Genomic DNA, 14,274 nt, shown 5'->3' with positions numbered 1-14,274 from the left:
CCATTGCTTGTACAGCCCTCTCGCAGTGTCCGGAGCAAGTATGGTGGGTCTGACACACCGGTGTCAATGTGTTCTTTTTTCCATTTCCAGGAGTGTACTACTAGACCCCCTGAAAGGATCAAAGCACAGACCGTTTGAAGCGTTGCTCCCCCTGGACACTAATCGTCATTCTGAATTTTGTATTCAATTCCGATGCAATTTCTGTGCGTCATGGTCAAAGTGAAGGTCCAATGGTTACAGTAAACATGCAGTGGTGCATTATTATCTAATACTGGTCTCCCAGGATAGAATCAAAGCACAGATTGTTTGAAGCGTGACGCCCCCATGGACAAAAGTCGTCATTGTGCCTTTTTTATCTAATCCCGATGGAGTTCCTGTGTCTCATTGTCAATGTGAAGGTCCAAGTGTTACAGTAATCGTGAAGTGGTGCATCGCAATCTAAAACTTGTCTCCCAGGAATGTTTCCTAAACAGACTGTTTAAAGCGTTACTCCCCCTGAACAAAGTCGGCTTTATGCCTTTTGTATTCAATCCCGATGGAATTCCTGTGTTTCATCGTCAATGTGAAGGTGCAAGGGTTACAGTAAAGCTTCAGTGGTCCATCGGAATGTACTACAAGACGCCCAGGAAAGTTTCCAACACAGATTGTTTGAAGCGTTTATCACCCTGGACAGAAGTCGGCATTGTGCCTTTTGTATTCACTCCCGATGCAATTTCTGTGTTTCATCGTCAATGTAAAGGTCCAAGGGTTACAGAAAAACTGCAGTGGTACATCGGAATCGAATACTGGACTCCCAGGAAAGTTTCAATCGCAGAATTGTTTGAGGCGTTACTACCACTGGACAGAAGTCTGCATTGTGCCTTTTTTATTCAATCCCGATGCAATCTCTGTGTTTCATCATCGATGTAAATGTCCAAGGGTTACTGAAAACCTGCAGTGGTGCATCGGAATCTTATACTGAAATCCCAGGAACATCTCAATCTCAGACTGTTTAAGGCGTTACTCCTACTGGACAGAAGTCGGCACTGTGCCTTTTGTATTCAATCCTGATGCAATTTCTGTGTTTCACCGTCAATGTAAAGGTCCAAGGGTTACAGAAAAACTGCAGTGGTACATCGGAATCGAATACTGGACTCCCAGGAAAGTTTCAATCACAGCATTGTTTGAGGCGTTACTATCCCTGGACAGAAGACGGCATTGTGGCTTTTGTATTCAATCCCGATGCAACTTCTGTGCTTCAGTGTCAATGCGAATGTCCGAGGGTTGCTGTAAACCTGCAGTGGAGCATCGAAATCGACTCCAAGGAACGGTTCTAATCACTGACTCTTTGAATCATTACTCCCCCTGGTCAGAAGTCGTCATTGTGCATATTTTATTAAATCCCATTGCAATTTCTGTATTTCATTCTCAATGTAAAGGTCCAAGGCTTACAGTAAAGCTGCCGTGGAGCATCGGAATCTTCTACTGTTCTCCCAGGAAATGTTCCAACCACAGACGGATTGATGCTTTACTGTCCCGGGATAGAAGGCGGCACTGTGTAATTTGTATTCAATTCCGATGCAGTTTCTGTGTTTCATCGTCAATGAGAAGATCAAGGGATACAGTAAATCTGCTGTGGTGCATCAGAATCTAATACTGGTCTCTCAGGTAACTTTCAAAGCACAGACAGTTTGAAGCGTTACTCCCCACGGACGTAAGTCGGCATTGTGCCTTTTCTATTCAATCCCTATGCAATTTCTGTGTTTCATCGTCATTGTGAAGGTCCAAGGGTTACAGGGAGCCTGTAGTGGTGTATCGGAATCTACTACTGGACTCCCAGGAATGGTTCCAAGCACAGACCGTTTGAAGCGTTACTCCATTGCCCGCCCCATCTCGATAAAGCGTGCAGACCCTCAATGGTTTTGTGGTATGCCCACACAGCCACACGCGCTGCTATCATTCATCTGTCTTCTGATTTTGAATAGACCTACCGAATATGGGCCATGGTCCGTCAGGTAATTTACCAATTCACTCTATGGGTTTAGAAATATGATTTTTTGTCTGTCTCTGATGTTAGAGAGGATTTCGTATGTTCTCATGCCTGGGCTCGAATGTCCCATTCATTTTGCCATAGTTGTAATATGCGATTTTTTATTGCCTGTTTCGAATTGGCATCAGTTTCATGCACCCTTCGTACTTACATTTCACTGTCGTTCTCTAACCAGTAAAAACCTCGCCTTTTCCTAATTTGCAAGTTAAGTACGCATATTCCTAGAATTACTACCAAGGCATCATTCGGGGTAGCGCTGCAGGCGCACATTAGTCTTACTAACACTCCTCGCTTAACTCCTCTTACTACTGAGGCTAGCTTTGCTACCTGCAATCTACGGGCCCAAACGCTCGCACCATATCCCACGACTCATGCTAATATATATTGGTGGTAAACTCTGATTGTTAAATAGCTTATTTGCATTGGTCATAATTTTATTCATCAAGTTTGTACCTTTTCTGTCTGCTTTCTCTTAACACGAAACTGCAAATCCTATCAGGCCGCTTATATTGCAGCTATCATGCAACGTTTGTAGTATAGGCTCCAGTGCTACATCCCAAAATTCTGGACCACACAGTGATCCTTGTGGACAATCTTTTCTTATTCTCTTCGTTATTGTCTTTCCTGGGCATGTTAAAGAAGCGCGTCAGAGGTGGCAATAATCTCTCAGGCAGTGGCACGGTGGGCTCCAGGACACTCAGCTCGAAGATCATCGCTAGAGAGTACATAGAATGAGTATCTGTCGTTAGCGAAATCGCCTTATTAGTTACGTCTTCAGTTGACGTGCCTCCTCTGAGCCCGTACTCGTGACGGCTTATCCAATGTAGCAGCCAATAATCTTGTAACGATTTGAATAACAGTTCTCAGATATCTTACGGAAAAAGTGCATTAGACCGATTGGTATGTAGGATTCGGGTATCCTTGTCTTGCCCTTTAGTAATTACTACCATTTCAGCATTCTTGCACAGTACACGGATTCTTCCTTCCGAGAGACATTCGTTGTATAATTCGCACAAGTAACCATCTAATTGGTCACATACAGCTTGTATTACTTCAGCAGGGATCTCTTCGGTCCTGGAGGTTTTCTTCTTATTTTTCAGCCGTAAAATTATTTGACTAGTGTCTTCTTGTGCGAAGGGTATCACTAATTTATTGTTTCTGTAGTCTTCCCATATGATTTTTGTGAACTACGGTCATCTTCTGTCTCGCCGTCTTCTCCATCATCAGGAAGTAGTGTTTCATTTAGCAGGGCTGCTGACTGTTGCCAACTTCCCGTTACCGTCCATCATTTGTTTTGAGCGTGGGCAAAACTGCCAATGATAGTATTTTGTCGCAGATTATTTTATACGGTATACCCCAAGGATCGGTTTCTAAGTTGGTCTCCGCGAACTGCTTTTATCGTTCCATTTTTGTTTCCTACATTTATCTTCCGTAAAATGTTACTTAACGTATCTGTATCCATGCAACCTTCGAATTCTTTCTCCTTGGGTCATGCTGTTCAAGTATAGCTTCCTGGCTCCTACTGCTTCACATCTTAGTTTCTTCAGCACCTCAGTCCAGATGCGAGGCACTCCTTTAGAATGACCTGCGCTAGCAGCTATCGATGCCTCCATTGCTCTATGTATAGCCACTGTCAGTTCTTGCGCGATGAACTTCCCGGACACTGAAACACCCTTCTTAGTTCTTCCCAGTGAGCCTTCATGATGTTGTATTTGGGCCTTGTGCTTCTTGGATTTCCCTCCCAGTGGCAGTATAGTGTGTGGTATTGTAACTTGACGTCATTCCATTGTCGACCTTCCTGCCTTTCACACGGCGCGCCGCTACTGTATAAGCTAAAGTCATGTCGATATTTTATGTTGCTCCGAGACTCCTTTGGTAGGCTGGCGGATTGTCAGGTGTATTCAGTGCCTGTAGGTTCAGTTCGAAGGCAAATAACCCACGAATGAGTGACGGGTAGTTATCGTATCTGACAATTTGAGTTGCATCCTTTACTTGTACTGGAATATGAACAAACTCTATGGGCACACTATGCAACAATCTCTGCCAGTTAGCAGCTTCCGATGGCTGTCGAGTGAAGAAATCGCCACACTGCTTAACTTCCAAAATGTGGTTGCGAATTCTAGCTATGGGTGTGCCATGGAGGGAGACGTGGCAGATCCTGCTGACCTGAGTGGCGAGCAGAACGACTGGTCGCTATACACCGAGCGCCTAGCGCCGCCCAGTGTCTCCACCCTGAAGCTGAAAGCAGCACTGGGTTAAAAACTGAGATAACACTGGACGACAGAAAACTCCTAGGCTTCTGACACTTCTGAACAGTCCCACTGGTGGATGGAGTATATTAATGGAAATACCAACAAGAGAGCGATCACAGTGGGTGATTTCGAAAAGATTGTTTTTAAATTAATGAATAGTGCAACTTCAGGGAAAATGATGGAAAATGTAAGACACCACCACAACATTACTCTAGTTAACCTCTGGGTTCGACGGTTTAGAGAAAGAGGTCGTATCGCCAAGTCAAGATTTTAGTAGGTCGCCACGTTCGTTAAAGGAAAGTCACTGTGGAGAGAGAGAGAGAGAGAGAGAGAGAGAGAGAGAGTGCATATTATTTCCTTCACCTATTGCTTATAGTACCCATTCTCCATGCCCTGTATACACAGGATGTCCCAGGAGGTATGGTCAGTACTCAGGGATATGACAGGAAGGATCATTCGAATCAGAAATGCTTCATAAACGAGAGTAGTAAAATGTATATCTTAAGAGCTATAAGCACTCACATGTGTTTGCTATTGTGAAACACATGTCTTCCATTGCACAACTGCTTATAGATATTAAGGTATGCATTTTAAAGCCCATGTTTACTAGACTTTTTTTTTTTTAATGATCATTCCTCTCACATTCCTTAATATTGACCATTCCTCATTGGACACCCTGTATTGTATAATACGTGTAGATGTAAAACTACATATATCAATGATCGTTGTAAACAAGAAATCAGGGAAAGTACAGTGGAAATTGTACATAGAATACAAACCCAATGGTAAATAAAAACCAATCAGAAAGTAATGATTAAATGGAAAACATACTACATAGCAACTTCTTCTTCTTCTTCTTTACTAGAGTTGGTGTAAATAGTATCTCCCTATATATATGTGGATCTCTGTACCTGATAGTATAATTTGTAGTCAGTTTCAATGTACGAAATGTAATTTAAAATAAAGTAACTTTGAAAATAATTGTAAGTAAACCATATACTAAAAAATTTTAAACACAAAACTATTATCAATAAATAAAGAACTGGAAGCGAACACGTTTTGAAAAAAGGCAAAAGATGTAAATAAACTATAAGTTAATTTGTTTTACCAATGTTATTCTTTACTGCAGATCACAGAGCTCTAGAGAGAGAAAATTACAAGAATGTTGTTAATAACCCAGAAATTAATTTGTAACAGTTATTTATAACAAATACCTAAACAGTTCAGATCCTCTCACTGTGGTAAGCAGACATCAAATGAGAAGGCTCATGGTGTTGATGTAGATAGAAAATGATGAAGCGGAAGGGATTTCCTCTATTATGATGTTTTACCACTAGCTAAGAGAGAAAGGGAGTGGGGAGTGTGACCCTTATTTTCCCACTGTTTTGTTGTCACGCAGTTGGCCAAGATACAAGGGCAGGATATCGTAACTTTGAATTTACCACCTAAGGTGCATGGGTAGGGTGGGAGGAATCCCAGAGAAAGAGAAGTTGGGGGATGGATGACCATGGTGATAACATTCCCAACGGCCACTAGTTTATCACGATAACCCTTATCTGATCAGTGGAACTCTTGCCGTATCACTGGCCTCTAATTTGGTCCAAGAATTGCTACTACACAATGACAAAGTGAAATGACACATTGATGATTATGCTCTGTAGAGTTAATAAAGTGCTGGGAAGATAATTCGTACTTTCAATGCGCTGTTCTAAAGAGTCCCAGACATTTTGTGTGGCATAAACATCAGGGAATTAAGCAGACAAGTCATTGTGCTACAGAGCGCCTGAGTATTTGAGGCACTGAGAGCACAAGCGGACTAACCCACACTTTTTGTGAATTTGAGGTATTGACATGTTGTGATAACAGTATACGAGTATTATGCAATGCATGTTGATCTGTTTGTTTATCTGAAGGTTTGTCTAATGTAGCAACGTAAACATTGCTGTTGCACTCAACCGCCGATAGATACCGTTGAGAGCAGGAGTGGACTATGCGTCATAGTCCATTTGTGCTCTATGCTCTCCGTCCACTGCCATTGCGCGTGACGCCGGCGAACGAAAGACTTGTGTATTTAGTGTGGAACAACGTATTGGACCAGTGACCACGTGGACGTGTATTTCAGTTGATCAGCATGGCAGCCCCTGCGAAAAGCGTGGAGGAGCAATTGGAAGGTTAGTTTTTATTGTGTTCCATTCCTTTTTTGCGGATAACATTGTCGATTGTACACTAACGCGTTCATATGCAAACACGTCTAGATGTACCGTATCTCGAATGGTGACTTTGTTCAGAAAATGCAGGTTGTTTTCCATACGAAAACAGAATGACATACAAACAATACTTTATGTATTGCTATTTTCTGTAATCAAGTAACGATCACTTGTAATGTTATGTGTACAACAATGTTTTACCGCCCGCCGAGTTGTGTTGAGCAATTGCTTCGCCTGTGGATACCAATGCACACGTTGACCATTACTGTAGTGTAGTTAATATTACATTGAGGGATGGATATTGTTATTACAGAGATGTTTGCGTCCGATGGGGAAGTGCCGGGAGACGCGAGAGCGAGCACGGCTGCAGCAACAACTGTTCCAGAGGACGTGCCAGAGACGAACGACGATGCTGTGGTACGGAGCCGAGGAAAGAAGCGCCTTAGAAACGAAGATAAATGGCTTCGTAACGTTAGGAAAGAACGGAGAGCTCTAGGTAAAGAGTATGTAAACCGTAAGGGTAACCTTGTACCTCGAAAGGAATTGCGGAAAATCAGCGAGTGTACGTGCCGGTATGAGTGCCACAAACACATCAACGAAGAACAGCAGGAACAAGTGTTCAATGAGTTTTATAATTTAGGCAGCCACGATCTGCAGTCGGCTTTCCTGTTTACCATGATTAAAGTCGTTGATAAAGCACGGTCTTACGTAGGTCAGCAACATTCACGTAGGGAGAAGACGAGATTGTATTACTTGCTCAATTCAAATGGGTCTGAAACGAGGGTGTGCAAAAGATTCTTTCAGAATACTTTAGCCGTATCTGCTGGAAGAATCGATAGGGTACTCAAGAATAAAGGGGAAAAAGCCACCCCTCCTCGTGATGGTAGAGGTAAAGGTGAACCTGGTAATAAAACACCTCGCCACAAAGTTGATGTAGTAAAACGTTTCATAGAAAAATTCCCGGCGTATGAAAGCCATTATGCGTATCATAAAAATAACGGTAGAAAGTATTTAGGACCAGATTTAAATTTATCAGTCATGTATTCACTGTACTGTGCAGAGGAGCAAATGCCCGTTTCTCATTTTATTTTCCGCAAAATTTTTTACGAAAACTTCAATTTGTCATTTCATCCACCAGTGTCCGACTCTTGTCGAACATGTGATGCTTTGCAGGTAAAAATAACAGCTGCCGATAATGATAAGGAGAGGACGGAGTTAATTGCAGAACGTGAATTCCATCAGCAAAAAGCTGCGTATGCACGGGCAGGTTTACATAGTGATACATTGCTTAGCAAATCAGATGGTAACGTTACAGTGATAACATTTGATTTGATGAAAACTTTGCCTACACCGATCATCTCAACTGGAGTTTGCTATTACAAACGTCAGTTGTGGACATATTGCTTTGGCATCCACAATATGCACAATGATGATGTATACATGTTTCTGTGGCATGAATCCATTGCGTCGAGAGGGCCACAAGAAATTGGTTCTTGTTTGCTGTACTTCATACGCAATTTTGTCAGGACTGAAAAACTAATTATGTACTCTGATCAGTGCGGAGGCCAGAATAGAAACATAAAGGTTGCTGTACTGTGCCAATACATTGTCAACAGCTCAGAGTTCTCTGTGAAGGAAACAGACCATAAATTTTTAGTTAGCGGACACTCGTACCTGCCCTGTGATCAGGATTTTGGCTTAGTTCAGAAACGAAAAAAGTATTTTCCTAATATTTACCGTCCTAAACACTGGAATGATGTGGTAGTGAGTGCCAGAAAAAGGAATCCATTCAAGGTAATTAATATGAATGCGGAATGTTTCTTTTCAACAAAACAACTCGAAAGAAACATCACGAATCGAAAAATGTCTTCTGGCAATTGTAAAGTACAATGGTTGAACATACAGTGGCTGCGGTATGAAGCAACCAACAGATTCAAAATATTGTATAAATACTCGAACCAAAACCAAGAGCCATTTCAGGAAATTGATGTGGCCAAACGAACATCCACATGCATCAGCAATCTCGAACTGCTTTATCCTAATGGAAATGTAATTACAGAGGCAAAAAAGAAGGATCTGCTAAGTTTGCTTCCGTATGTACCTCCACTTCATCATGATTTCTACAAAACTTTACAAACGTCATCAAATGCTGTAGAAACATTGCCTGTGGATGATTTTGAAATGTAACACAATGCGTAACATTACAGAAACCAATGTAAAATGTTACATGTAATGTGTACAATGTATACTAGTAATGAATACTATTGTCACATGCATCAGCGTACTAACGGACCTGTCATTGAGAATGTTCAACTACTTGGAGCGAAAATGGACTAAGCCACAACAAAACTGCTAATATTCTACTATATAGTACTTTTGTAATTTATCTATGTCAAAATATTGTTCAATAAAACCACAGTTACATCATATGCATGTTACAAGGCTGCAATGTATCACAAACATACATTATTTTGTGGGCCCGTATTATGAGACCTGTTTCCTCCATATTGACTTCTCCGGGGTTAGTCCGCTTGTGCTCTCAGTGCCTCATTTGTAAAACGAGTATTGTATGCCTTCTGGCCCATGAACGGAGCTGCTCCAGTCTTGGAAGACGGAAGTATCCGCGGAAGATAATGTGACAGAAATCAGAACACATGGTCGCCGATTGTGTGTACATAAATATACTCGCTCATGTTGGTAATAAACTTTAAAGGTAGCTGAATGTTAACTAATTCTCACCATTCTAACATTAGCCCTCAAATGAAAGACTGGAAGCATCTGCGTGGACACATCGTTGTTTCTTCGATGTTTGGACGTCATTGTGAAGATATTCATCTCATTTCATTCCAAAACTCTGTTTCACTTGTCTGAAGTCACGTGATGTGACCACTCATTCAGAGAAAGGAAAGCATATGGTTTTGTGTGTGAGAGAGAACTGATGCCGCATCTTGAAGGACGATAGATTACCTGCTCCTTTCGTCAAGCTAACCCCCCCTCCCCCCCCCCTCCCCCACCCAAAAAAAAACATCTGGAGTCTAATACTGCTGACTACACTGTGTGGTCCAAAATCTGGTATAAGATCCGTTGAACGCCCATCAGCGTTTTTCTTGTTCATACAAATGGAAACAAGGACTAGATAGGATTTCTCCTGAGTTATTCAGTCAGTAGATACACCTGCCAAAGAAGCTGCTTAGGGAGTAAAACTAAACAGTCAAGTTAGCAATATACGTTTTATTGCTGAAATATATTTCATTTTCTCTTTCTCTTTCCTTATTTTAGCTTACTTACTTTCCTAAATGACATACTAGGAACATTCTGTTCAAACCACTGTTTTATGGTGTTTTTCTTTTCTTTTTATAGATACGTATTTCTTGTTGTAAATGTCCGTTGTAATATCATATGCGTCTTCCAATTTGCCAACCCTTAGATCTACTGCTAATTTTTCCAGTCCATTCTGTTGTATAGTTGATATATTTTAATTTACTTACACCCTCTGTTTTACCTATTACTGTTTCTATGAATTGTGGATCATTTTTCACGCTTCTCACGAGTTTTTTTCTGTTCTATTTGCTATTGCTTTGAAAAAGATTTTCTGAAAGTTGTGCAACATTGTCTGCAGAAGCCAGACAATTTATCTTATTTCCATTTCTGTTCCTATCCAGATTAATTGGTTGAATTTTATGATTCATTAGCTCCAAATACCTGATCCTTAGGATTTTTTTCCAAAACGCTGGTAAACAGACCAGGGGATGGTTTATTACGTTTACTAACATCAGGTTTTATTTCGAGTGGGTGAGATAATTCTCCCATCAGTGTAACTGTAAATAGCGTCTATGTTAGAGTTTTATGAATTACATTTACTTATTTTGCTTTAACTGCATATTCGCTAATGATATTCGCTATTGTGTCCTAATCTTCTGTACTGAATTATTTATATGTGGTTAAATATTTGTTCTGAGTACGATCTTCCATTTCCAAAAGCTTTGGAGCCTTCATGACTTGTTATGTTGTTCTTGAGTGATTTGATGACTTCCATAATTTCTTGCTGTGTCGGTGCGAAATATTCATTCAGATTTTGTGGTAATGCTGGAAAATCCAGTTTAACTGTTGGGACTGGAGGGTTTTAAAGTCTGACAAAAAATTGCTGGAATTTTGCAATTTTCTTTGTCATTTAATACTATTTTGCTATTTTCATGTTTGAAACCATTGAAGTACATCTTTAAAAGTTTAGTAAAAATTTCTACTGCTATTTTTAGTTTTTTTTGTATTTCTGTAAGCTGAGTTTTTTCAAATATTCTTTAGATTTATCAGACTGTTTTTATGTTTATTTTCTTTGTTATTCACTGCTGCTCTAGTAATTTGTGTTGTATCCACAGATTAACACCCATGTGCGAACAAATTTTTTATTAGGTGGAGCAAGGCCACCACATTATCTTTTTGTAAAATTAACTTTCTTCGAAAATAAAAGGCTTCTTCTCCTACCACAATTTTATAACAAGCTAAAGAATATGCCACCTTACTGAACTGAAACAATAGCAACTGAACTGAATTTACGTTCCTTTGTCGGGTTTTCTCTCGACGCTTTCCGGCCGATACCGAGGAAGTAGACGGGCGCAGAGTCCGGGGTCGATGGCCGGCGTAGCGAAGACGTGGCACCTGGACATTCCGGCTGCGGCGAAATATCTTCCGGGTGGCAATCCGCGGCTGGTCGAAAGACGCCTGTTTCGCTTTCTTCCGGCTATTTAACACGGCGGCTCCAGTCTTCCTACGCTGATGCCGGAGTGACGATTGGCGGCCGTTGACGATGCCTGATTGGTGGATGGTGGTATCATCGTGTGACCATCCGCGCCGGAAAAAGGCTAGTGCGCGTACGTAGTTCGCGACTGATCGAATGTTTGGCGGGAACGCCTGTAGTGCCGCCTGGCGGAAAGCGCCAGCACTAAGATGCAGGCGGCGCGTAACTCTGCCGCGGTTGCCGACCGTTGCGTTTGTGTAGCTGTGCGCGCCACGGCAGTTTGTATCAGCAGTTCATGCCAATCACCTTGGTTTGTTGTTTGTAATATTGGTTGTAGTGGACTTTATCTTAAGACTTTCTTGGTTGTACTATTGTTTTTAAAGGGGAGAAATCGTATTTTAATTATAGTGAGCTAATGGCATCAATAAAATTCCCCACATCTGATTGCTTTAACGTCCATCATTACCATGAAACGCCTGTTAGATGTGGCTATGTGATCCAGTTGATATTCTCCTACTTTTGGATTTGGAGATATCTAAGTTTTGGCTTTTCTTGGTAGTTTGCGAAAATGTGCAGGCGTCAGTTTTAAGTGCAACATTTCACGCACATTATCAGTCATTCACCATTTTTGTTTGTTCTTAAGTGTGCTGGATATTCGCCTACAATATTCTTAAACTTCTTTTCCTTCCAAGCTTGGACGTTGAAGTCACCGAGAAGTATTTTAACGTTGGTTTTAGGTATATTGGTGATTTCAGAATTTTAAAGACCCCAAAACTAATTTAATTCCTGCAAATTTCTTCTGTTGTCATCATTTATAGGTGCATGGAAATTGGTAACACTATAGCTTTTATTCTTGCGCTTTGCTGTTAGCATGCATATTTTTCTGATGTAGACGTAAATTCGGTTAAACTACCAACAATTCTTTGCTTACATAAAATGGTGTTTCAAACACTGGCATGTTTTCCACTATTCTTATTGTTGGGTTACCTTTCTAAATTCTAATGTTGTCTATCAATCACATTCTTACCTAAAAATTTTGTTTCCTCTACTGCCAACTTTTATATATGAGTCTTCTGTAGAAATAATTGCAATATTTCTTTTTCCCAATTTTCAGAAGAGAATTTATCTTTAATGTTCCAAAGTAGTAATTCTTGTTGAACTTGAACTTAGAAGGTTTTGCATTGTACTCCATCAATCTCTTTGTCACTGCAGAACCTTAAATCCTAATGCATTACAAGATGTAATTGTGAATTCCTCATCAAAGTTATTTCCTGGAGTAGTGCATCCATTGTCCAAACTTTTCATTTTATGTGAAAAATGTTATGTCGTTTTATTGTAGAGCTGTCTGATATTTTTTACTCCTCAGGTCAATTTGAATTTGCTAAACTTGTATATTTATCGTTGTTATGAGTTAATTATTGTTTACTGAAGTATGGAAAGACAAACGAAAACAATATTTTTAATGTAACTTTTATTTTACTTACGTTTGTGCCTGTTGTTCTTGTATTAATGTAGACTGCGTTTTTCTTTTATTGTGGCCGCAACCTGGTAGCGAATGTACAAATAACTTCTTCTCCTGTGACTCTGAAAAGTATTTCATTGTATTGCGTCAAATGGAATACGATAGTAGCGAGTATAACAGCATACTGGTTATATCAAATTCCTTTACAAGGAAACTTTCTTTCATCAGTTAATGGGTAAACCTTATATTTAATGTCACGCGAAGTAATGTGTACGCAGTGTTCTTTCCTTTTTTGTCTTATGACAAATTTCATAATGACAGTTTGTTAAAACGCGTTATCAATTTGAAGAAACGAAGTGCGAGCTAGACTGACATTTTTGTATCAATGCATCTTGATCGTAGACCTCTACAAAGACTTTATAAAATTACGATCTTGGAAATATGGAGGTGGTGGTGATTGGTAAAGCTACACCGAAATACGAAGATGAACTTTAGTAGACTGCAACGATTATATGTGAAGGTATTGTCTAGGAACCAGTTATAATGTAAGACAAAACAAAATAGAAGTAACAGTTTAGGAGAAAATTTTAGACAGGTAGTGTACTGAACACTAAAATGGGCTTTCGATCGTTCCTGGCTTTTTGTCAATGAAACAATTATAATGAACTAATTGAGTACCTGGTAATGCTCACATATGTGTTTATCCCAATCTTGTAAGCGTTCATCTCCACCTTCACCTCTCTCTGTCCATCTCCTCCTTACCCCTCTCTCTGTCCGTCACCTTCTCTCCCCCCCACCCCCCATCTATCTCCTCCTTCCCTTGAGTCTGCTCCCTATCCACTTCCTCCATCCCCAGTTGAGTGCTCCACAAACCAAACCTCATCGTCAGCCTTATCCTCCATCCCCCAGTCTCTGCCTATTTCTTCCTCCCCATTCTCTCTGCACAACTCCTCCATCCCCTGTTTGTGTCAGTCTACTCCTCCCCCGTTCACACTCATAATAACTGCCAGCCTCCTAGTGGAGTGGGGTTGGTAACTTAACTCTGTAGTATTTCTCTCCAGATCGTAAATGATATTTGTACCAGTTGTGGTTGAAATCGGGACAGTGATTTAGGAACTGCTGTGGAACATACATACATACATACATACATACACATAGGATGTCCGTAATTAAATTTTCAGTTTCAAAACTCCGTAGAAAGAGAACCAATGCTCAGATTGACGCGAGATTTGAAAAACATATTATTGACACAGGGGAAACATTATGGAGACGAATATTCCCACTAGATGGTGCTGTGAGGGTCTTAACATAACTAGAATCGGCTATCGTTGACAGATGAATCGCAGCTGTGGGAGGGCCGTGTGCTGTGCGTATATTGGTGTGCAGATTCTGACTCTTACAGTGCCATCTATTGGTCAGATTTTCGTTAAATGTTTTTTAACACATGACATTTCCCCGCTGCATCTATGGTATGTTACTCAAATTTGATGTTATTCTGAGCAGTGATTCTCTCCAGTTTCCTGATTGTTAATATATGATCGTATAAAGCTGTATAATCTGTATATGAAAAACGGGAGAAAGGACATGTT

This window comes from Schistocerca nitens, chromosome 4 (genome assembly GCF_023898315.1).
Source record: "Schistocerca nitens isolate TAMUIC-IGC-003100 chromosome 4, iqSchNite1.1, whole genome shotgun sequence".
Lineage (NCBI taxonomy): Eukaryota > Metazoa > Arthropoda > Insecta > Orthoptera > Acrididae > Schistocerca > Schistocerca nitens.
Note: the sequence above shows the minus strand (reverse complement) of the source record.